At 33.7% G+C, this 24011-nt stretch overlaps 1 long non-coding RNA gene across 1 annotated transcript in view; it reads left to right on the top strand.

Annotated features, from left to right (window-relative positions):
• LOC143442227 (uncharacterized) overlaps window positions 1-23711 on the top strand; it is a 129900-nt gene extending 106189 nt beyond the window's left edge. Inside the window, exons 3-4 of the long non-coding RNA XR_013110238.1 lie at window positions 17425-17554; window positions 23579-23711. This is a non-coding gene — a long non-coding RNA (uncharacterized LOC143442227). The remainder of the gene's footprint in view (window positions 1-17424; window positions 17555-23578) is intronic.
• The last annotated feature ends 300 nt before the right edge of the window (window positions 23712-24011 follow it).

Below are 24011 nucleotides of genomic sequence, written 5' to 3'. Positions count from 1 at the left end.
TGAAATCAGTGACTCTTTGGGCAGATACCAAGTACCATAGTTAAATCAATAGCACGAAATGGTAGGATTGACATGCTGAAAATGGTCATCTTACCAAAAGCAATCTACAGATTCAATGTAATCCCCATCAAGATTCCAACACAGTTCTTAACAGATATTGTAGGAGCAATTCTCAACTTCATCTGGAAAAGAAAAAACTCATAATAGTGAAAACAATTCTTTACAACAAAAGATCTACTCATCATTCCTGTCCTCAAGCTATACTACAGAGCAATAGTGATAAAAACTGCATGACTGATCAATGGAATAGAAATGAAGACCCATAAATAAAACCACATACTTATGGACACTTGATCTTTGACAAAAGAAGCCAAAAACATACAATAATAAAAAAAAAGCATGTCCAAAAAATTATGCTGGCCTAACTGGTGGTCTGTATGTAGGAGAATGAATATAGATCCATATTTACCACCTTGCAAAAAGCTCAAGTCTAATGCATCAGGGACCTTAAAATAAAACCAGATACTCTGAATTGAACAGAAGAGAAAGTGAGAGAGAGCCTCAAATTCATTGGCACAGGGTAAATTTCTTAAAGAGAACTCCAATAGCTCAGGCGTTAAGAGACTCAACACACAGACCACATGATACTCATGAAGAAGAAAGACCAAGTGTGGATGCCTCAGTCCTACTTAGAAGGAGTAACAAAAATACTCAAGGGAGCAAATATGGAAACAAAGTGTGGGACAGAAACTGAAGGAGGAGCCATCTGGAGACCATTCTACCTGGGTCTCCATCCCAGGTACAGTCACCAAAGGTAGATACTGATGGGGATGGCAGGAAGTGCATGCTGACAAGAGCCTGATATAGCTGTCTCCTTAGAGGTCTGCCAAAGGCTGACACATTCAGAGGCCGATGCTCACAGCTAACCACTGATATTATCAAGGGTTTCCCAATGGAGATGTTAGAGAGAAGACTGAAGGAGCAGAAAAGGTTTGTGGCCCCATGAGGAGAGCAACAATATCAACCAACCAGAGCTCCCCAAGGTCTAAACCACCAGTTTGGGAGCACATAGGTAGGGACCCATGACTCCATTTGTACATGAAGGGGAGGATGGCCTTGTCTGGCATAGGTGGGAGAGGAGATTCTTGGTCCCAGGAAGGATGAATATCGAGTTGGGGCGGGGGGAATTGGAGGTTGTGGAGGTGGGAGTTGTGGGGTAGCTGGAGGCACATCCTCATAGAAGCATGAGGAGGGGAGATGGGATAGGAGGTTTCTGGGTGGTGGGGAGAAGAAGGGTTAGGGGATAAAATCTGAAATGTAAATATAATATGCAATAAAAAATATCTATTAATAAATGAGACCTCAAGAACCTAAAAAGCTTCTATAAGGCAAAAGATATAGTCAACAGGACAGATTAGCAACCTATAGTGGGAAAAACATCTTCATTAACCTCACATCTGATAGTGTGTTCATATCCAAAACTAATAAAGAACTCAAGAAGTTAACCTCCATTAAACCAAATAACTCAATTTAAAAAATGGGGTACAGAGCTAAACAGAGAATGAACAACAGAGGAATCTCAAATGGCTGAGAAACACTTAAAGAAATGTCCAATGTCCTTAGTCATCAGGAAAATGCAAATGAAAATAGCCCTGAGATTCCACCTTACACCAATCAGAATGGCTAAGATAAAAAACTCAGGTACATGCTGACAAGAATGTGGAGAAAGAGAACACTCTTCCATTGCTGGTGGGATTGCAAACTGGTACAACCACTTTGGAAATCAATATGGCAGTTCCTCAGAAAATTGGAAATAGACCTAACTAAAGACCCAGCTAAACCACTCTTGAGCATATACCCAAAAGATATTCCACCATATCACAGGTATACATGTTTCACTATGTTCATAGAATCCTTACCTGTAATAGTCAGAAGTTGGAATCAACCTAGATGTTCTTCAAACAATGAATGAATACAGAAGATGTGGTTCATTTACACAATGGAATACTGTTCAGCTATTAAGAATGAGGATATTATGAGCTTTGCAGGCAAATGAATGGAACTAGAAAATATCATGCTGAGATAACTCAGACCCAAAAGGACATGCATGGTATGGACTCAATAATAAGTGGATATTAGCCAAAAAGTACAGAATACCTATAATACAATCCATAGAACGTAAGAAATATAACAAGCAGAAATGCCCAAGTAAGGATGCTTCAATTCCACTTAGAAGGGGGAAGAAACTGATTACTAGAAACAGAGAGAGGGAGAGATCTGGGTGGAGGATAGAAGGGGAAGGGGAAACGGAAGAAAAAATCAGGTATGGGGGAAGGACAGCAGAGAAGCCCAGAGGGTCAGCACAATGAATGGAAATATGTGGTCTTCAATGGTGGGAAGTGGATGGACCTTCTAGAATGTACCAGAGACCTGGGAAGTGAAAGACTCTCAGTGATCAATGGGCGTGACCTTAGATGAAATGCCCAACAGTAGGGAGAGAGAACTTGAAGAGTGCACCTCCAGTGTATACAAAGGGCCTCAAATTCCTGTCTAAAAGAAATCCAGGGACAAAAAATGGAGAAGAAACTGAGGTAAAGGTGGTTTAGTGACCTAACTTGGAATCTATCTCAAGGGGAGGCTCCAAAGCCTGACACTACTACTGATGGTATGGTGTGCTTACAGACAAGAGCCTAACATGGTTGTCCTCTGAGAGGCCCAACAAGTAACTGAGTGAGACAGAAGCAGATACTTATACCCAACCACTGGACTGAAGTCAGGCATCCCTATAGTTGAAATAGGGGATGGGTAGAAGCTGAAAAGGACGATGACCCCTAGGACACCAGCAGTCTCAATTAATCTGGATCCCTGGGAGTCCCCAGACACTGAGTCACCCACCAGATAGCATACAAAATTTGTCCAAGGCCCCCAACTCATATATAGAAGAGGACTGCCTGGTCTGGCCTCAGTGGGATTAGAAGGCCCCAGAGAGGGGGAAGGAGGAAGGCCTGGTGGTGAGGGAGCATCTTCTCAGAGACAAGAGGGAGGAGGATAGGATAAGAAACTGTGGGAGGGAGGACTAGGAGAGGGAAAAGACTGGATTGTAAATAAATAAAATAACAATAAAAAATGGGGTACAAATCTAAACAGAAATCTCAAATGGAGAAGAAGCACTTGAAGAAGTGCTTCAACAGCCTTAGCCATCAAATAAAACAAATCAAAAAAACTCTTATAGTCCATCTTACACTTAACAGAATGATTAAGATGAAAAACACAAGTTATAGCTCCTGTTGGCAAGGATGTGTAGCAAGAGGAACACTCCTTCATTACTGGTGAGAATGCACACTTGTAAAGACCATCTTGGAAATCAATATGGCTGTTTTTCATAATATTGGGAATCCATCTAGCTCAAGACTCAGCTATGGTACCCCTGAACTTATACTCAAATGTTGCATTCTACCACGAAGACACTTGTTCTACTGTGTTTGTAGCAGCTTTGTTAATAATAGCCAGAAACTGGAAACAACCTAGGTGTTTCTTAACCAAAGAATAGATACAGAATATGAAGTAAACAACATAACTCCTGTATTGGGAATGCTAGTAAATGTCTGTAAACCAAACACTCATGAGGCTAACTAAGGGAAGAAGTTTGAGAGTTTGAAGCCAGCCTGTACTACGTTGTGAAAAAAATGTGTATACTAACAATCAGTCATAAAATATCTATAACATTTACTGTTAATTAGCTAACAAATTAAATAGAACATAAATTATTTAACTAAGAGTTCAGAATAAGTAAAAAGGTTACAAAACAACTACAATTAAATAGTTGTCATAAAATATAACATTAATTATGTTAATTACAAATGTAATTTATGAAGCCGGGCGGTGGTGGCACATGCCTTTAATCCCAGCACTTGGGAGGCAGAGGCAGGCAGATTTTTGAGTTCGAGGCCAGCCTGGTCTACAGAGTGAGTTCCAGGATAGCCAAGGCTATACAGAGAAACCCTGTCTCGAAAAACCAAAAACAAACAAACAAAAAAACAAAAAAACAAATGTAATTTATGCTAAAAATTTAATTATAATGAAAAGAATATGGTGTTAGAAACACTTTGAAACTAGCATAAACTAATAGTTGGTTGACATGAAAGAAAGGATGTATAGTGTGGGTTCTACAAAAAACAATTGAAATGCTTCTAGTACATTTAGGAGTAAATAATATTGCTAAAGATGAAAGGTAGATTATCTAAATAACAAAAACTTTAACTAACCATTTATACATTGCTTAAATGTTTTAAAACATAATAGCACAAAGTGAAATGTATTAATCAAAACCAAGTAACACGTCTGGGAAGATTAGATAGTATTTGATTTTATTAAAAATGACTTCTCTTCTTTTTGTGACAATATACTATGTACATGCTGTTTATTTGTTTATTTGTCTGTTTCTTTTTTATTTTACTTTTTATTTTTATTGGATATTTTATTTATGTACATCTCATATGCTATCCCCTTTCCTGGACTCAATTCTTAGAAAAGTTAGAAAGAGCAATTTGTAAATTCATTTGGAATGAGTTTTTTTCTTTCTTTTTTTTTATTGTTATAACTCCTTGCATTTTTTAATAAATAATTTTATAAAAATTTATTTATTTTTTTCAGTTCCTTTTTTTAATTGGATATTTTATTTACATTTCAGATGCCATCCCCTTTCCCCATTTCCCCTCCCTAGAAAACCCCTATCCCATGCCCCCTTTTCCTTTTTGCTTTTATACAATTTTTTTAAAAATGTTAATCAAAGGCTTTTAAAGTTTGGTATTGTTCAAGATGATTTTGGGCCAGAAGGCTGAAGATTTGATGCTCCAACATTCTGTAGTATAGGGACTGTCCAGGTGTTCAGCGGTCTCTATAGACTGACTAATTTTTAGAAGCTATGCTTAGTGCTTCCCATAATTTCAGTTAACTCAGTCATTCTGGATTTCTGACGGGGTTGAAGACCTATAGTCTCATAGCCAATCCTGGCTATTCACTTTGAGAGAAAAGATCTGAGTGGATGGTTTTCAGGTGACATTCATTCTAAAGCCAGGAAAAAAGCCAGATTAAGAACTAAGTCTTTTAGTTAGGAGAGATGACAGAGGTTCTGGCTAGTCAACAAAATGATGGACTGGGTATTAGGACTATCTTGTACCTCATTGATACAAATAGGCATAATTATGCTCTAATTGTATTTAGAGAGAAAAGTTTTATTTTAGCAGGAAGGGTGATTTTGTTTTGTTTGCATTCTTCTTTTCTTTTTCTTTATTTTTCATACTTTTTTATCTCTTGTTATCTTATTGCCTTTACATCCTTTCCTTCTGTCTACCCTTCTCCTCCTGTCACTTCCTCTCCTGTTCTTCTTAGTTCAAACTTCTTTACTTACCCCTTTCCTTCCATTTTCTCCTTCTCCTTCTTAGCCTCTTCCTCTTAATTTTTAATTACCGTGAAGCAAATGTAAAAGTCAGCATAAAAGCTGTTAATATAAATATGTGTGAGCACAGTGGTACAATTCTAAATGTGTGTCAATGGAGTGAGCATTTTAGTATTTATTTCACTTAAACACATATTCACACACATGTGTGTATGTACATATGCGTATGTATGTGTGAACTACCAATTATTATATTACTTGATAACTTATTCTTGAATATCTCTGTATTTTACAGACTACTAATGAAAGACACAGAAATCTTCTTATAACCCGAAACTCTATCAAGTAACAGAAGACTGCTGCTGTAGCTTTATTAACTATGACCCTTCAAAACAAAACAAAAAAAAATTGTCCTTGCATAAAGGGCATAAATAGAAAAATATAAAGCACTTTAAAAGGTATATAATAAATAGCAAACAATGTACAAATGATTTAACAAATAAACGCATATGTAAGATTTTTGCAAAATCTTATTATTTGGCAAAATGTTCTTAAAGGATGACTATGTACCAATTATTTCCTTATCCAGCAGTTTATAGTCATGATACTGAGATCAAAGATTTAAAACTTTTACATCTAATAAAAATACTTGGACTACTTAACATGTAAAATAAAAATTAAAGCATAAAATCACATTAATGGTACTAATTCATCATCATTATTGATAGTTAATAACACTAAAAATTAACCTTGCTAATTTAATATGCAATAATGTATCAAAAGAAATTATGTATGTTAAAGAGCAAACAAGTTTTACTTATACTGATTCATAATAAAGAGTATGCTACTGACAAAATTCAGGTTAAAAATATTTTCTGTATAATTGATAAAGCAGGAAACAAAAAAATTCAACATTAGTTAACACATGTTTGCATTTATACTGAACTGGGTGTGTATATTGTCACCAACTACAAGTGCTGAATAAACAATATCAATTTTAGATGTCAAATTAAAACATGACTTTTTTGCTGGGAAATTGGGTATTACATGCGTCTTGTCTTGTCTTGATGCTGGAAGCCGTAAGTCACAGCTCAGTTTTGAACTTTGTATACTTGGAAGTTGAGGTTGTGTACACATTTAACAATTAAAAAGGTTAAAAATGAGTTTTGACTGTCAAAAATCATCAAGAGCCCAAAATAAAACAAAGTATATTCTAGGAATCAAAAAATGCAAAACTAATGTACAGAATATCAATAAGCATAGAAAAAGTAAATTAAGTTCCTAAGTATATTAAATATTATCTAAATAGGAGGACTCGTCTTCCTCAGAGAAGAGTTGGAGAAACTGGTTGTCCAATAACAAATGATAGTCCTGAAAACAGAATTATAAATAATATTTTATAGACAAAGCAGGTTGTATTTAGGACTACATATGCATATGTGTACACATTTTGGCAGATAATGACAATTAATCAACAAAGAGGCTATGAATTTAAAAACAAACAAGGAGGGATATATGGGAGAACTTGGTGGAGGAAAGGAAAACTGATATAATTATAATGTCAATAAAAGAGAAAAACCTAAGACTTGAAGAATTAGGTTAAAAATAAGATCTATTCATTTTCTATACAAGAGATACACACAAAAAAAACGAATGATTTGGGGGCTAGAGAGGTGTCTCAGTGGTCATGCATGCCTACCCTTCCTCTGACCTCCATGAAAATCTGCAATCATGTACACACACACATGCATGCATGCATGAACATGCACATGCACACACAGACACAGACACACACTTGAAAATAAAAGCAACCTTTAAAAATTCAAATGATATTGAAACTCCTAATATTGAACTAATTATTTAGGAAATATTTAAAATACTCTTTTAAAGACTAGTCTATGAAAATGAGTTCCAGTCTGTGAAACAAGAGTGGTAAAGAGAAACGAGAGCAGAATGAAATTTTATATAATTTTACACATGTATTTCATAAGTTACATACAACGCTAGTTGAACATTTCCTCTAAATATAGTAGTCTCAACTTTATTGATTGAAGTTGAAACAATAAAATGGTTAATGTTCAGTATTTTCTGTTTTTTTTTTTTTTTCATTATAGAGAAAAGTGTTCCTCATTTCACATTGCAATTACCCTTGTCCAATGGATACTTCCACTGGGCACTAACTTCAACTCATTTTATTTATGTAAATGTATCAATTTCTGTGAAACCCTTATCACAACATTAGTGATTTTTCTAAAAATCACTTACTCAAAGCAATATTATTTCCACTTATAATATTTGCTTATTCATTTTTTGTCTCATATTTTCATTCATAACATATTGAATAAAGTATAACTGAAAAGATGCTTATATATTTCAAGTTTAAAATGATATGCTCTGCATACATGTTGTTAAATTATCAACATAATCAAGCTGAGAACATATCATAGTTCTTTATTTTATAAAAATAAATGTTTTCAGTAAGTTTCAAAACACAATGCAACATTGTTCTGGGCTTGTCTCTTAAAATAAGTTTACAAGTATCGTCAAAAACTGATTGGTTTCACATGCATAGCTAATCATTTCATTTTCTAATGCTGCTAACTCACTTTCAGATATTGTTTTAAGTAGAGCATTTGGTTGACTATATACTTACTCTTATATTTAAGATTTTAAGGTGATAAGATTTTGGGAAACCCAACTGAGAGATTCAGCCTACTCGGTGTGATATTTGCATTTTATTCTAGGCACATCTATAATAATCTCTTCAGCAAATGGAATCTATACTCCCACATGTGTGGAGTGATAAATTTTAATAACTTCCTAAGGGTTTTGATTTCTTTACTGTGATGCTTTCAAAGATTATTAGTATAATTGAGGAATGGAAAAATGTTAAGGTTTTCACCAGGCAGTATCAAACTATTGTCACTATGGTGTCAGTCATCTACACACTGATTTCCATATTTAAATAAGAGTATGCTTTCAAGATCATGTGCATAGCAAGATATGTGGATCTTAATTTCCTAATTTCTGAAATAATCCCAATGATGGTAGGCCCATTTCTGTTTTGGGGTGAGCAAGAAATGAAATTTTCATCCATGTCAAGATATTGAAGTTCCTAGCTCAAATATTCAATTCATTTCAGTTAAAATTAATAGGTAGTGACACTAATCATAATTTTTCTTTCTCACTCTCTTCTCTTTCTCTCTCATGTCCATCTATGCACATATAAATAGGTTAATGAAAGTTTAATATTCAACTACTATGATAGATTCCTTTATAAACAAATCAATATTCTCATATGAAATGAAATTGTCAACAAAGCCTTTAGTTCAATTTGAGTGTAATATTTAGTTTAACAATTATTACCACCAAAAGAATATTAATTAATTGTTTTATGAATAAATACATCTAGCCATTTTATATTAATTATTCAATACCTCCTACTTATGTTCAATGCATATTACAAAGTAAGCATACACCACAGAGCACTACAATTGTAACTCAGATATTCTTTATATTGCTAAAAGATTTGCCACTTATCATTGTATTACTGAAATCCTGTTCTTCATACTAATGTGTGATTTTTAATTTATTTTGTCCATCACCTGGTTGATGTTTCATACATATTACACAGGGTTGAGCAATTTCAGTGTGCTGTTACTCCGTTGCACTTTCTTTATTGTGTTCTCCTCTTTTTCTTTTTTCTCCTCTTCCTTTGGAGACAGGGTTCCACTCACTTCTTTGAAATTATACAAATATATATGGGGCATTCTTGCACAACCAAAGACAAAATAAAATAAATCTCTATACAGTTAAACTTAATTTTTCAGTCTCAATCCAAGGAATTGTCAGTGTGAAAAAAGCTGTTTTGGTTTCCTAAGTTCATAGATGATATATAATCAGTCTATATAAAGATTGCATAAAAAAGAGCATTGCTTACTTTCATTTGAGTTTTCAAATCTAATTATTTGTTTGAAGAAACATCCTTTTGTAATGATACAGATGATACTAGAGATGATATTTATGGGTACAATACCAACAACCTTTCAGGGACTTCTCAAGTAGCTGAATAGTTTTGATTACTTTTATCATACACAAAGATGAGTTAGGCAGTTTGTTCTCACATTTGATATTTTTTATACTATAGTGTAAAAAGTAGTTAAATGGCCACCCCAAGCCACATATTCTTTATTTTTCCACTTAGCTACTGCTAGATGCTTAACATGAACTAACATGAAATCTGTTATTTTTTGCTCCAAGAAGTTCATTTAATTGCCCCTAAACTGATTTCAGATGAAAAGTTGAAGCACTAATTATTAATACATATTTTCATTGCAAATGAACTAAATACAAGAGATATTCTAAAACTGTGAACAGCAAATAAAATGATGTTCCCCAAACCTGGAAAAAGGCATGAATATTAATTCATCTTTTATTTACTGACAGTTTTAATCATTTAATGAAGAAACAAAAATGAAATTTTAGACACTTGTACACTAGTGTAATAGCATTACAGACATTAAGTTTATATAAGAAGCAGGTACATTAATATAGATATATAGATGATATATCTATAAATATAGGCATAGCTATTAATTTAGATTTTATATATATATATATAATATTTCTAATATTTCTTCTTTACAATCATTGGTCAGAAATATTTGTTTAAGAAATTGAAAAGTGGTCATTGGAAAGATTATTCATAGTTTAAAATTGCATGCAACACAAATGTGTACATAAATTTAAATCCCCAGATTCTATTATAAGCTGGATACTACAATGAAAGTATTAATGACTACAGTGCTCTTATAGATAGACGATTGGTAGAAACAGGACAATCACAGAGCATGTGCTATATCTAGGGTAATCATATGCAGCAATATAACAACAACAATAACAAAAAACACAAGGGAAAGAGTGAACATCCTAATAATAGCGTCATCTGACATCCACACATGCACTAACAAACACAAGATAAACTGTAAAAAAAAACCAGTAACTCAGTTGAATACGATTCTTGCATATTTATGAAAATTAAGTCATCACATATAATAGCAATTAAAATCCAATAAAATCTAAGGCGGTATTTAAAAGTGGAATATTTTCATGCAAATATAACAAATTATGTCATAATAATCTCTGTTAAATACTAGAAAATGTTAGTAAAAATACCAAAATATATTAAAACATTTGGAAGTTTGCATTATATTATGTATTGGAAAGAAATCAATGAGGAAATGAGATAATTCTGCCTTGATTCATCTATAGATTTAATCCATGTCAATCCATACCAAAGCCCTGTCAAAGTGCTGACAACATAAACATACTGAGTCCAATGTGTTCATGGAAGAACAAAAGAACACATGTATGAGCTGCATTAATTGGACACAGTGGGCTACTGAAAAAGGATGATATGAGTTTCAGATAATGTTCTGTTGAGGACAGGGGACTTGGAGGGGGTAATGTGTCAGATATAATGAATATAATTGTATATATGCATGCTTTTTTCAAAGAATAATCAATGTCTTATGAGAAAGAAAACTATTGTTAGAAGAGCTAAATTGGAGGGATGCCACTCAACATTAAAACTTAGTATAAGATTGAGTTAGTTGAGTATGATTTTAGTAAAGCAAGAAAAAATTAGCTCAAGAAAACAGAATACCTTCTAAAATATTCTATTTTTCCCATTCCAGAATAAATGAAATAAAAAATTAAGAGAATTCCAATAGTTGATGAAGGTGTCTGGAAGCTGTAACTTCTGTTTGGAAAAGCAGGCTTTAGTACAGCAGTGGCTTCTCTCAATATGTCAATGACCCACCAATACTTTTCTTGAGTATTCTAGAGAAAGATGAAGTTTGATAAACAGATATCTGCACAAGAATGCTTACAAGATCTACACACAAGTTTTCTATCACTTGATCTCAGCATGTGAATAGATCAACTGTGGAGTTGTATACATTAAAAGAGATTATATTTTACACAGTGATTTAATTGGGTGCAATGATATTTTTCACAGTAAAAATTATTAATCTCAGATGTTTATACTTGATCACTGATTCTAGGATTTATAGAATTGTGATGATGAAAGACACAAATGTCCAGACTCAAGGTATGGCACGAAGATGAATGGATAGGAGATGGAAGAGTTTGCGGTGGGTGAACAATTGAAATTGACCTTCAGTGTTATCTGACACAAATGTACTCTGCGTGAAAATGTATCTGACTATGCGCCAAAAGAGAAGATATTTTTAGCACATGATATTTTTTTAAACTTACTTGGGCACATGAAGTAAGTACTAATTTTAAAGGGTAGATAATATTTAAGTGGATGATAAGTTCAAAAACATAGACAAAGTAATACTAGATAACCAGTGCTCATGTCTTTAAAAATAAAGCAGCACACAATCATTCTTTTACCCTAGAATACTAAATAATTATTGAAAATGGGAAAAGTGCTCAAGGAAACACTTTTAGAACTTTGAAAGTAGGTGAATATACCAAACAATAAATATTAGTGTATAAATGCTGAGCTGAGTGGGTAGAGGAAGTGAAATTAATGAAATAATCATAGCCCACTAAACTGAGGTGAAAATATTTGTTTATTTCAAAATTCAGAATCAGATTATGCAAACCAATACTAGGTATATTTTTGAATTTTGAGATTTGTAAACAAATACGATAGTGACTTGTGGAGTTAGAATATAGGAAGCCAATGCTGTGCAATCACAAAACAAATCCACATTTCTGCATTTTGCTTTTGGTTTTCAGTATATAGCATGAAATATCCTAGTATTCTGACTAGTACCCTTTTATAATTGTACTATTTAGAAGCATAGCCTATTTTATTTTTCCTCTGATTAGTTCCACAAGATGTTAAGCTCCACTAAATTCATTTTTTTTAAAGCAAGAACGAGGATATCATGAGTTTTGTACGCAAATGGATGGAACTAGAAAATATCATGCTGAGTGAGGTAACTCAGACCCAAAGGGACATGCAAGATATGGACTCACTAACAAGTAGATATTAACCAAAAAGTACAGAATACCTAAGATACAACCTACAGAACTGAAGAAGTTTAACAAGTAGAAAGGCCCAATAGATGATGCTTCAATCCCACATAAAAGTGGGAAAAACCATCACATGAGACAGAGGGATGGAGGGACTTAGGTGGGAGAGGAAAGGAGGGGGAAGGGTTACAGGATCAGGATAAGGGGGAGGAGAGAAGCCCAGAGGGCCTGCACAATGAATGAAAATATGTAGCCTTGTGGATGGAAAGTGGGGAGACCCTCTAGAAAGTTCCAGAGACCTGGGATCTGAAAGACTCTCAAGACTCAATGGGAGTGACCTGAGATGAAATGCCCAGCACGGGGGAGATGGAATTCGAAGAGTCAATCTCCAGTAGATAGACAGGGCATCAAGTGGAGGGATTGGCTTACCAACCCACAGTCATAAATTCTGACCTAATTTTTTTCCTGTCTAAAACAACTTTAGGGACAAAAATGGAGAAGAGATTGATGGATAGGTTGTCCAATGCCCGGCTCAATATGGCATCCATCTAGTGGGAGGGCACCAAGGGCCCACACTATTACTGATGCAATGGTTTGCTTACAGAGAGGAGTCTAGCATGGCTGCCCTCTGAGAGACCCAACTAGCAGATACTTACACCCAACCATTGGACTGAAGTCTAGGACCTCTATGGTTGAATCAGGGGAAGGATAGAAGAAGTTGAAGATGAGGATGAACCTCATAAAAAGAATAGCAGTCTCAACTAGCACAGACCCCAGGAAGCTCCCAGACACTGAGCAACCAACCAGGTAGCATACACTAGCTGGTCCCAGGCCCTGCACACATATGTAGCAAAGGATTGCCTGGTCTGGCCTTAGTGGGAGAAAATTTGTTCAATTTTTCTAGAGACTAGAGGCCCCAAGGATGGGGGAGACCTGGTGGGGAGGGAGGATCCTCTTGGAGACTAGGGGGAGGAGGAATGGAATGAGGAACTGTGGGAGGGGGAACCTGGAGGGAGATCAATGACTGGATTTTAAACAATAACATCAACAACATCATCAACAACAACATATGTCTCTGGGTGCAATAATTTATTCAGCGAGGAACTGTGGGAGGGGGAACCTGGAGGGAGACCAATGACTGGATTGAAAACAACAACAACCTTTCTGTCTCTGTACCAATACCAAGCAGTTTTTATCACTACTGCTCTGTAGTACAGTTTGAGGTCCGGAATGGTGATTCCCCCAGAGGTTCTTTTATTGTTGAGAATAGTTCTTGCTATCCTAGGTTTTTTGTTATTCCAAATGAATTTGTAAATTGCTCTTTCTATCTCTATGAAGAATTGATTTGGAATTTTGATGGGTATTGCATTGAATCTGTAGATTGCTTTTGGCAGGATAGCCATTTTTACTAAATTAATCCTGCCAATCCAGGAGCATGGGAGATCTTTCCATCTTCTGAGATGTTCTTCAATTTCTTTCTTGAGAGACTTGAAGTTCTTGTCATACAGATCTGTCACTTGCTTTGTTAGATTCACTCCAAGATAATTTATTTTATTCGTGGCTATTGTGAAGGGTGTCATTTCCCTGATTTCTTTCTCTGCCTGTTTATCCTTTGAGTAGAGGAAGGTTAGGTTCACTTAAGTATACTATCATATCATCTGCAAATAGTGAAATTTTGACTTCTTCCTTTCCTATCTGTATCCCTTTGACTTCCTTTTGTTGTCTAATTGCTCTGGGCTAAGACTTCCAGTACTATATTGAATAGGTAAGGTGAGAGTGGGCAGCCTTGCCTAGTCCCTGATCTTAGTGGGATTGCTTCAAGTTTCTCTCCATTTAGTTTGATGTTGGCTACTGGCTTGCTGTATATTGCTTTTACTATGTTTAGATATGGGCCTTGTATTCCTGATCTTTCCAAGACTTTTAACATGAAGGGATGTTGAATTTGACAGAGGTGCTGGTTAGTCAACAAAAGGATGGACTGGGTATTAGGACTATCTTGTACCTCACTGGTACAAATAGGCATAATTATGCTCTAATTGTATTTTGAGAGAAAAGTTTCCTTTTAACAGGAAGGGTGATATGTAGGAGGAGCTAAGGTGGGAGGAGTACTGAGAGGAAGAAAAGGAGTAAGAAGAGGAGAAGAAGAAGGAGAGGAGAAGCTAGGTGATGAAAGAGAGAGAGAGGGGGGAGACAGGGAAGCAGATGTTCATGTATCTCCACCAGTCAAAGATAGTTGATATATCTAGGTTGGGTAGTGGGTTACACCTCTGATTGAACAATACCAAACTTATAAAGCCTATGATTAACATTTCTTAAAAAAAATGTATAAATGCAAAAAGGAAAAGGGGGCATGGGATAGGGGTTTTCTAAGGGGGGGGGGAATGGGGAAACGGGATGGTATCTGAAGTGTAAATGAAAGATCTAATAAAAAAAAAAGAAAACAACAACAACAACAAGAAGAACAACAACAACATATGTCTCTGGGTGTAATAATTTATTCAGGCTTGTAAAAGAGCATCAGAAATAATGAACACAACTATTTGCTTTGAACATGTTTAATGCTGTTATGTGAACATCAGAATCTCTATATTTACTTACCTCCACAGCACAGAATCTCTACAACTCTCTCACCTCCACAGAAACATGAAGCCATATATTTTTAGTCATGACAATGTCCTTTTGAAATGTTTACTATAAATGAGAGTGTTTGTGATAGTTTGGGTCCATAAAGCAGTGCATTTTGTATGTTTGAGTGATCTTTTGTTCAATTTGGGTTTCCTCTTGCATGTCATATAGTAAATCAGATGTTTATGCATTTTAATTTTAATGTATTATAAGCATTTTTATTTATCTCTTTCACTGTAAATGAGAAAAACTGAAACACTGTACCTGTTTTTTAAATATCTTTTAGGATTCATAGTATTAAGGTCACATATTTAATCAATGAGACATAATTCCATATTCTATAGCTTAAGGGTATATTGTTTATATGTCAAGATTAGTATGCCACCATTTCAATTTCTTTAGTGTGTAGCAAACACATGATGTAAACTTACATATGGCCATTATTTATTCCTTTATGGTATTTTGAAAATACATTGCTCAACCTTGTCTGAAATATACATGCAAATATGGATTCAATTTGAAAATGATTCATTGTCTATACTGAATGTCATAAAAATGAATTCTTCTATGAATCCTTCAATTTACATTATGTTTGAAATTTTACTCATATAACTTTTCCTTACTTTGTTTTCTATATATAGAAGTGTAAAATTGTCCAAGATAATGTTAGGGAATTTATAGATCACAAATGAGAAAACAATTATATTATTTATAAGTTGACTATTACTTAAAATTAGTTCATATGTTTACTGCAAGTAATATCATATTCACTAAGGAATAAAACACTAAATTAATCAATATAAAAATGGCACAAACTGAGTGACTGTACAAAATTTAAAACATATATTTTTATTTTTTGGAAAGTATTTTTTAGTTTGTTTTTAAAAGTGAATGATTAAATCCAATCCCTTCTCCTCCCTTGAGTGTCTTCTTTGTCTTCTACCATTGCTGTTTTTTTTTTTTTTTAACCCACTTAGTCCACTCAGTGCTGCCAGTATGTACATGTATGTAGGTCCCTCTTTTCAGCCTGGGAAAATGTTAATTGTAATTGTATCTGTGTCTGAAATAAACTCAAGTAACACAGTACAATATAATACAATACAATACAAACAGACAAAATATAAAGTAATTGCAAATCATTAGACTGATACTTAAATACATTGTAAGCACAGATAATCCATCTTGATATATTATAACATATAAAAATGCACTATACTTTTTGTACTATGTTCAATTTGGATGAGTTATAAGAAGGTCACTGCTCGGAAAGTAATAAGAGGCATATGAGACTAGCAATGAGTCTGGTGTCTAGAATCATAGGGGTTTTTGAACTCATGATAAAATTATATCTTGTACATTGTTGTAATATTAAGGAAATTGAATTTGTGTTTCTGTATATTCTCCGATAGATAACCTTTGATAAGACTTCTGGGCCTGCTTTATGTCATCACAAACCACATGTCAACTCCATTTATTTCGCATCATAGAACAATCTTACACAGAACTCAAATACCATGAAGCAGAAAAGAGTACCTCAGTCATCAAAGATTGGCAAAATATTGTAAAAGACGTGAAGTATATAAAGGCAAATGCTAAAATCATATATCTAAGAGTTGAAGAACAATTTTTGCCTGATCTGGTCCTCTTCTTATGTAGAAGTAATGCATTTTTCTTTTCCCTGCAAACTACAAAACAAAATGACTTCCCTAATCTATGCTAGACTCATCTAAATAAGTGAATCTCATCAAACAATCTAAAAGTTTTATGTCTATAACAGATGAAAGACCTAAACAAAGTGTCACATCATATTCTACAATAGACAACTCAAAGAAAATAAATTATAGTTTTATCACTGAATTTTATCACTATTTTACTCACGAAACTTTCACACAATATATTTCATTACATTTACTCCCTCCATGTACTCCCCATCTTTCTACCTTCCCAACGTCATTCTTTCTTTCTTTCAAAAAGAAACAGACATTTAAAAAACAAAAATAAACAAACCAAATAAAACCAATCAGAACAAAATTGCAAGATAAACAAACAATGCTATACAATAGCATAGAGTTTGTTTTGTGCTGTCCAAACTCTCCTAATTATGGGATTTTCAAGGAGTCATAAACAGTGACACTCTCACGGAAAATAAGGATTTTACATTTGTCAGTTGGTATCACTGAAGATAGCTTCTTAGTTAGGGTTGGGACCCCTTGTTCACTTTACCCATTCAGAGCTGGGACACAGTTTGGATTAAACCTGGATAGGTCTTTTGCATAATGTCACAAACTGTGAGTTCAATGTTTATCAGCACTGCTGTGCCTGGATGACAGTTTCCTTATTGTCATTCAACACTACAGACTCTTCTAATCTTTCTACCTCCTCTTTCACAGAATTCCCTGAGCCCTTGAGAAGAGAAGTCTGAAGAAGACATACCTTTTAGGACAGAGAGCTCCAAAGTCTCTTACTCGCTACATAATGTCTGGGTGTGTGTCTTTGTGTTAGTTCTCAAGCTTTTCATAAGTAAGTATCTCTGATAATGGCTGAGTGAACACTGATCTATAGAAATAAAAATATGTCATCAAGGATAATTTTATTGCTAAATGTCTTACCAAAATAATACTTTTAGGTTTTTTTTGCCTCGGCTCTTGACCTATTAGGTTTATGGCTACTGTAGCAGTGTCATGTAAGGGTTCTAGCTTTTGAGGTAAACCCTAAATACAATGACAAATTGAATACTTACTTTTTATAACTTTTGTGACACTATTCCATCAATATGTTCTGCAAGTTTCTGTGGTAGGTTATAGCTTCTAAAGCTCTGTGATATTGTTGATTTTCCTTCTCCTCCAGCAGGCTGAAGAGTATTTTTGAGAAATGTGACTGCTAGTAAGTAAGGATAAAATTTCTATTTGAGCATCTATATGAGAACTGTATATATTTAGTATATCAAATATATAACATCTTGATATTATGACCAAGATCATTTTATTGCAAATATTTTTCCAGTTATAACTTGTATTTTATACTACAAAATGTCTTTTACCTAAAAAGTATTTGTGATTTTTATGTAAAATATTTACATGCTTTTAATGACAATTTAGAAACAAAAAATATAATAATAAAAGAATTATTATTTGTACTATTACTTCTTAAGAAAATATCTTTTAAAAATTTATGTAAATTTCTTAAGTTTTTTGGAATCATGTTGATTCTTTCATTGATAATATTCTTGTCAATATAAATATAATCTAAAGAGTAGGTCCATTAGTTGTTTAGAAGTTAAACAAAAAGTCAATTTATTTTAAGCAGAATAGGAATAGTGACAATAGCTAAGATTTGAAGAAAATGGAGAAATGTATTTAAAATTGTTATTTAGTATTACAAGCATCAATCCTTTGCTTATTTTAAATTATTTCTTTTTATTTTGATGATATAATACAATTAATACAATTCCATCAACCTGTAGGCTTAGATTTTTCAAAACATATTTTAATAATGGTTCTCAAATGCTTTGACCCTCATATCCAGCCCACCATGCAAAGAAAGTTGGGGAAAAGATAGTAAATAGGATAAGAGGATGTAGACCTATTTAGATGTAGTCCTTTGGGGGAGATTCCAATCCTCCTGCATCAGAAGTCAAGTTCATTAGTGACAGGATACCAATAGTCAAGTTCAAAAGTGTTACCAAACACAAATCTGCATCAGCTGCATGGTCCAGCAAAAACCTCCTGGCCTCTGAAAAATTGACATGAGTCAGTAGGAACTACTAGGTCCAGCTAGAAAGCCAGGAATTCTCGGCAGTGCCTCCCTTAACAAAGTGAAGATCAGTGAAGATGTGAGAGCAAGGAAGAGTTGCACAGCTAGTTATTCAAGTGTTCAATCACTGTTGGATGAGTCATAGTTATATAAATATCACATGTCCTTTCATAGCTCTGGCCTCAGCAAATCATCACGTGAGTCTGTCTCAGCAAAACACCACATGAGGCTGCATCACATGACACAACCGGGAACTTTTACTTCATTTCCCTCTTTCTTTTCCTCTCTAAAAGTTTTTCCCATCTATCCTTGCTCTCAGCTAAGGAATGCTTAGAAGGTAGAAATACACTCCTCTGTAGAATAGCATACCAGTAGGTTATCCAATTCCAATGGTCAGCCCTTAGAACATACATACAAATAACATTGTATAGACTTAGTAGGAGGTATATATGTTCTCAGTATATTTATAAACATATTTATGTAGTAATATCCTTCGTTGTAAGAATACATAAATGTGCATGTGTGTTTCATACACTATTTGTTTATGTAAGATATAACATGAGTATTGTTTTGTGGTAGCAATGCCTTGACTTGAAGATAAGAAATCACCCATAGCTAGATCATCTTGTCTGTTCTTAGAAACTTAATGTACAGTCATCTAACTCAACCTTTGTAGTGTGGAAATAATTTTGAAATTTAAAAAATTTGACTCAAAACAAACCTATTCTGTAATAAACTGTGATAGTTTATTTTATGTAATTGTAGATATTTGGTAACTTTAAAAAGGTTGAAGCTGACTGAGATGAAAGGCTGTGGAACAAGTTTGTCCTGTATTAATATGTATATGTGGGTATTATCTCACTATACATTTTTCACTAATAGTATTAAAGATATACCCATTTATAGACTTTATTGGCTATGAGAATTAATAATATTTCAGAATACAGTATATTTTGATATAAATTTATTTTGTTGATGTTTCTTAAACAATAAGTTACAAATATAACTATCCATTACTAACAGCAGAATTACAAAAACTATAGGGAGCTTTTGAGAATGCAAATACAAAAGTATATTTGGAATAAAGCTTTAAAACTTTTTAAGAAATAATTCATGCACAAAAACTGGAAATGATGGACATAACCTAATACTGTTCAAAGGAATATGTTAGAGAACACATATATAAATTGAAAAAAAAAAGACAAGATAACAGGAACATAAATGATATAATCTGAAACTAATTTTCTCAGGAGATTACTTTAAAAAATAAGTATGGTAGTTCCTGATTTGACATTAATATCATGCTAAAGTCTTGATTACTCTTAAGTCTAAGTACCTGCACATTGTTATTGAGAAGCTATCTTACTATGTTTTAAAGAAAAATGTATAGATTCAATACCTAAATGTCAGTAAATCTTAATTGTTGTATACACATTAAAATAAAAACTGAAACATTTGTTTGTCCACCAACCCATGTCAAATTATAACTTGATTAAAAAGTCTATACAGGCAAAATCAATTTAGATGCTTTTACACACATTATGGCTGCTAGAATACCAACTATCTAGATTTAAAATACATATACACAATAAAATTCCATTCAATGGTACACCAAAATGAAATCATATCATTTATAAATAAATAGATAACATCAGAAAATATTTTACCAAGTCTACAAACATAGTCGTTGAAAAACAAATGTTTTCTGTTCTCGATTTGTAGATTCTAAATCTAACTTTCTATATTTGAATATATAACCTGTAGAAACAACCTTAGGAAAATGGGTCAATAAGAAAAGAGAGGGAATTTCAGAGTTGGTGATAGTAGAGCAAAGGTGCTTTGTAAGGGGAAATAAGAAAATTGGGAGAGACTTTATCCGTGGATAAGGGTGGGATTAAAATTGTGACGATGGTTGAGAAAGTCATAAGACAACATCCATGTGGGAGGACATTTAGGTTATATCTATTTCTGAGTTGTGAAAAGAATGGTAGTTAAGCTGTGGAATAGGAAGTTGAATTGTTTGGACATAAGCAAAGGAGTGGTACAGCTGAGATATATAGCTTTTCTATTTGTACACATTGATTTTCATAATGGCTGAACTAGTTTACAGCCTCACAACCAAATAAATAAATATTCTTTTCTTTCTCCACAGTGTTGGAAGATTCTTTTTTAGTTGTTTTGTTGATTTTAGTCATTCTGACTAGAGTAAAATGAAATCACAATGTACTTTAATATGCATTTCCTTAAGTTTTCAAGATGTTGGGCACTTCTAAACACGTGTCTTAGCTATTTTTAATTTTTCTTTTGATAACTCTCTTTTTCATATCCATAGTTTATTTTAGTTAATGCCATTTGATTTGATAACTCATTGAATTTATTCTGTTTTTATATAAAAAGAGCTCCTCAAACTACACATTAATAAGCCACCATATAAAATCCAAGAAATAAAATAATCAATCATTAGTAAATATGCTTTTAAAATTCTAAGCATTTTCTCATCTATTAAATGTGAATTTCTTATAAAATCAATGGTAAAAGCATAGGCTAAAGATATATATATATATATATATATATATATATATATATATTAAATATACTTGCAAAATTGTCTATATTTTTCAAAATAGAGCATCAACAGTTAGAGAAAAAATATTCAAAAGTGGCCAAAGTTATAATTGTTTGATATAGTAAAACATTAGCAAAAATATTATACATTTAGTATATTTTCTGAATTACTGTTGTTATTCCCTGTGCTTATATATGTGTCTTCATGTATGTACATCTGTGTATATATGTACAGGCAAGAGTCTCTCACTTAATTTGGAACTTCTATTAGTTGACTATGCAGCAAACATCTTATCTGAACTCTCTCAGAAATGAGTTCTAGTGATTATCCTGTCAGTATCTACTTAGCAATGGAATTTCTGGCATGCCAATACATTTCCTTTTTATACATGGATGATAAAAAGTGAAGTTATAGCCTTTGCTTGTGTAGCTAGCACATTTTCAGATGAGCCATTTCCTCAGACCCCAAAATGATTTTTTATTGCAAATCATAATATAGTTGCTATCTTAGCCAGTATATCATTTATTTTCCAGTATATTTAATTTGACTTCAGAGATAGATTTTCCACTTTATAAATTCATTGTCATTAAAAGAGTAATTTCCATGACAGGTAAGGAAGGAATTCTTGTCAGACCAACCTAAAACAGGCTCAGTCTTGTTAATGAAATAAAAAAGGGGGGAGAGGCAGAGAGCCTTTAGGGCTGCTTGGCAAGAATCTGACATGGGCCAAGGACAAGGAAATGGGCTGCTTGGCAGGAATATGATATTGGCTAAGGACAAGGAAGTAGGCTTCAGGCAGGAATCTAACATTAGGCTAAAATAAGGAAGTAATTTCAGGCAGGAATATAAATCTTAGACTTGAACAAAGTAATCTCATGCAAGAACCTAAATATGAGGCTAGAACAAAGAAGAAATTTCAGACATGAATCTACATTTTAGGCTAGAACAAGGAAGTAGGCTTTAGACATAAAAATAACCTTGGGCTAGGACAGGGAAATAGGCTCAGATACTTTGGTAATCCTGATAAGCCTTTAGAAACAGTGATCACAGGAGTGTTCACACATAATTGGGTTTAGTGCCTTGCTTTTTTTTTTTTGACTATTTTTTTATTGTCTTGCTTGTTCCTTGAATATTTGCATCTATTGTATTGCTAGACCCTCAACCTAGAACTGACCTTAATATATGCATGTAATCAAAATGGTATAAAAGCATAAAAAAGGAGGGGGGATGGGATGGGGTTGTAGGGGGGAAATGGGAAAAGGGGATGACGTCTGTATTGTAAATAAAATATCCAATAATAAAGAATAATTTGGTGTGTGTGTGTGTGTGTGTGTGTGTGTGTGTGTGTGTGTTCAGGTCAGGTCAGATTAGGCATTGAGTCATTGAGTGTTTCGGGTGAAGCTTCTGGCCTAAAAGTCCAATGATCCTCTTGACTTTCCTCTACTTAACCCAGGGGGTTGCTGTTCTGATCAGTCATACTCAGCTTTTTACCTTAGTGACAGTAATCCAAATTCTGTTCCTCATGCCTGCATAGCCAGCAATGTGACCCACTGACCCACCTACTTATTTCATGGACTTTAATATATATAGTTTTTCAATAGTTTTGAACACCATACACTACTATCCCAGATTGCTGACAAAGCATTTGATTGAGCTATAGGGATGATTAGTGTTTTCTGGAGCACAAATAAATCTATGTGTGTACAGATAAATTTGTGATAATTTTCATGCTTACTAAATCATGATATAGGATAAAATTTTAAGAAACCTTTTAAAATTAGTTTGTTTTATGTAAGTTCTCTGAGTATGTACCATTCTTAAACCTTAAAACTAGTCTAAAGGTTGACAAGCATAAAACAAAATTTATAAGATGGCTATAAATGGCATGACTTTTAAATAATTCTTACTTATATTCCTACCTCATCTTGGGTAAACATTTCTAATTTCTGGGTAGAGCATTGTCTTTCCTGTAAATGTCATCTAATGCATAAAAGGATCTTGGACTTGGCCAGATTTAGGATGAAATATGCTACATATAATTCACAAAGTGCTGGCTGTTTCATATCTACATGCCTAAATCATTTTATTATCCGCTTAATAGCAGAACAAATTAGTCATCCTCTCTGATTCTGGTGCACATTATGCTGAGACATGCCTACTCTAATATGCTTTCTGATAAAGTAAATGCTCACTCCATCAGAGCACAAATCTTATTTGGTCTCTAGGAAAGTCAAGGGGGAGAGAGCTGAGTCTGCAGCAGGATTGCTTACTCGAGAAGAACTGAAGATTTATTATCGGACTTCATTAAATATATGAGCGACCCCAGCACTCAAGGTTAGAAAATTAGGATGGGAACATCAAGTTTCCACATGAAATGAAACAGGTAGCAAAAACAAGAAAGATATCTCTTTGCACTTTATATAAGTAAGGAGGTGGGCCTTTGTCAAAATAAATGCTTAAGCTAGTTAAATGAGGCAATGCTCTTGGTTATTTACTTCAATCAGTACTGCATGACTGTAAAGTAATACTAATTCAACTTTAGAGAAATGTACAGTTATTGATAATGTGGTGTGGCATCTGAATTTCCAATACTTAATGCTTTTATTTTTAAAAAGGTATACTTATAAATTTTGAGCCATGTTTGTAAAAGTGAAATTT

The sequence above is a fragment of the Arvicanthis niloticus genome, chromosome 5, assembly GCF_011762505.2.
Source record: "Arvicanthis niloticus isolate mArvNil1 chromosome 5, mArvNil1.pat.X, whole genome shotgun sequence".
Taxonomy (NCBI): domain Eukaryota; kingdom Metazoa; phylum Chordata; class Mammalia; order Rodentia; family Muridae; genus Arvicanthis; species Arvicanthis niloticus.
The sequence above is the reverse complement of the archived record's forward strand: the minus strand, read 5'-3'. Positions and strand labels throughout refer to the sequence as shown.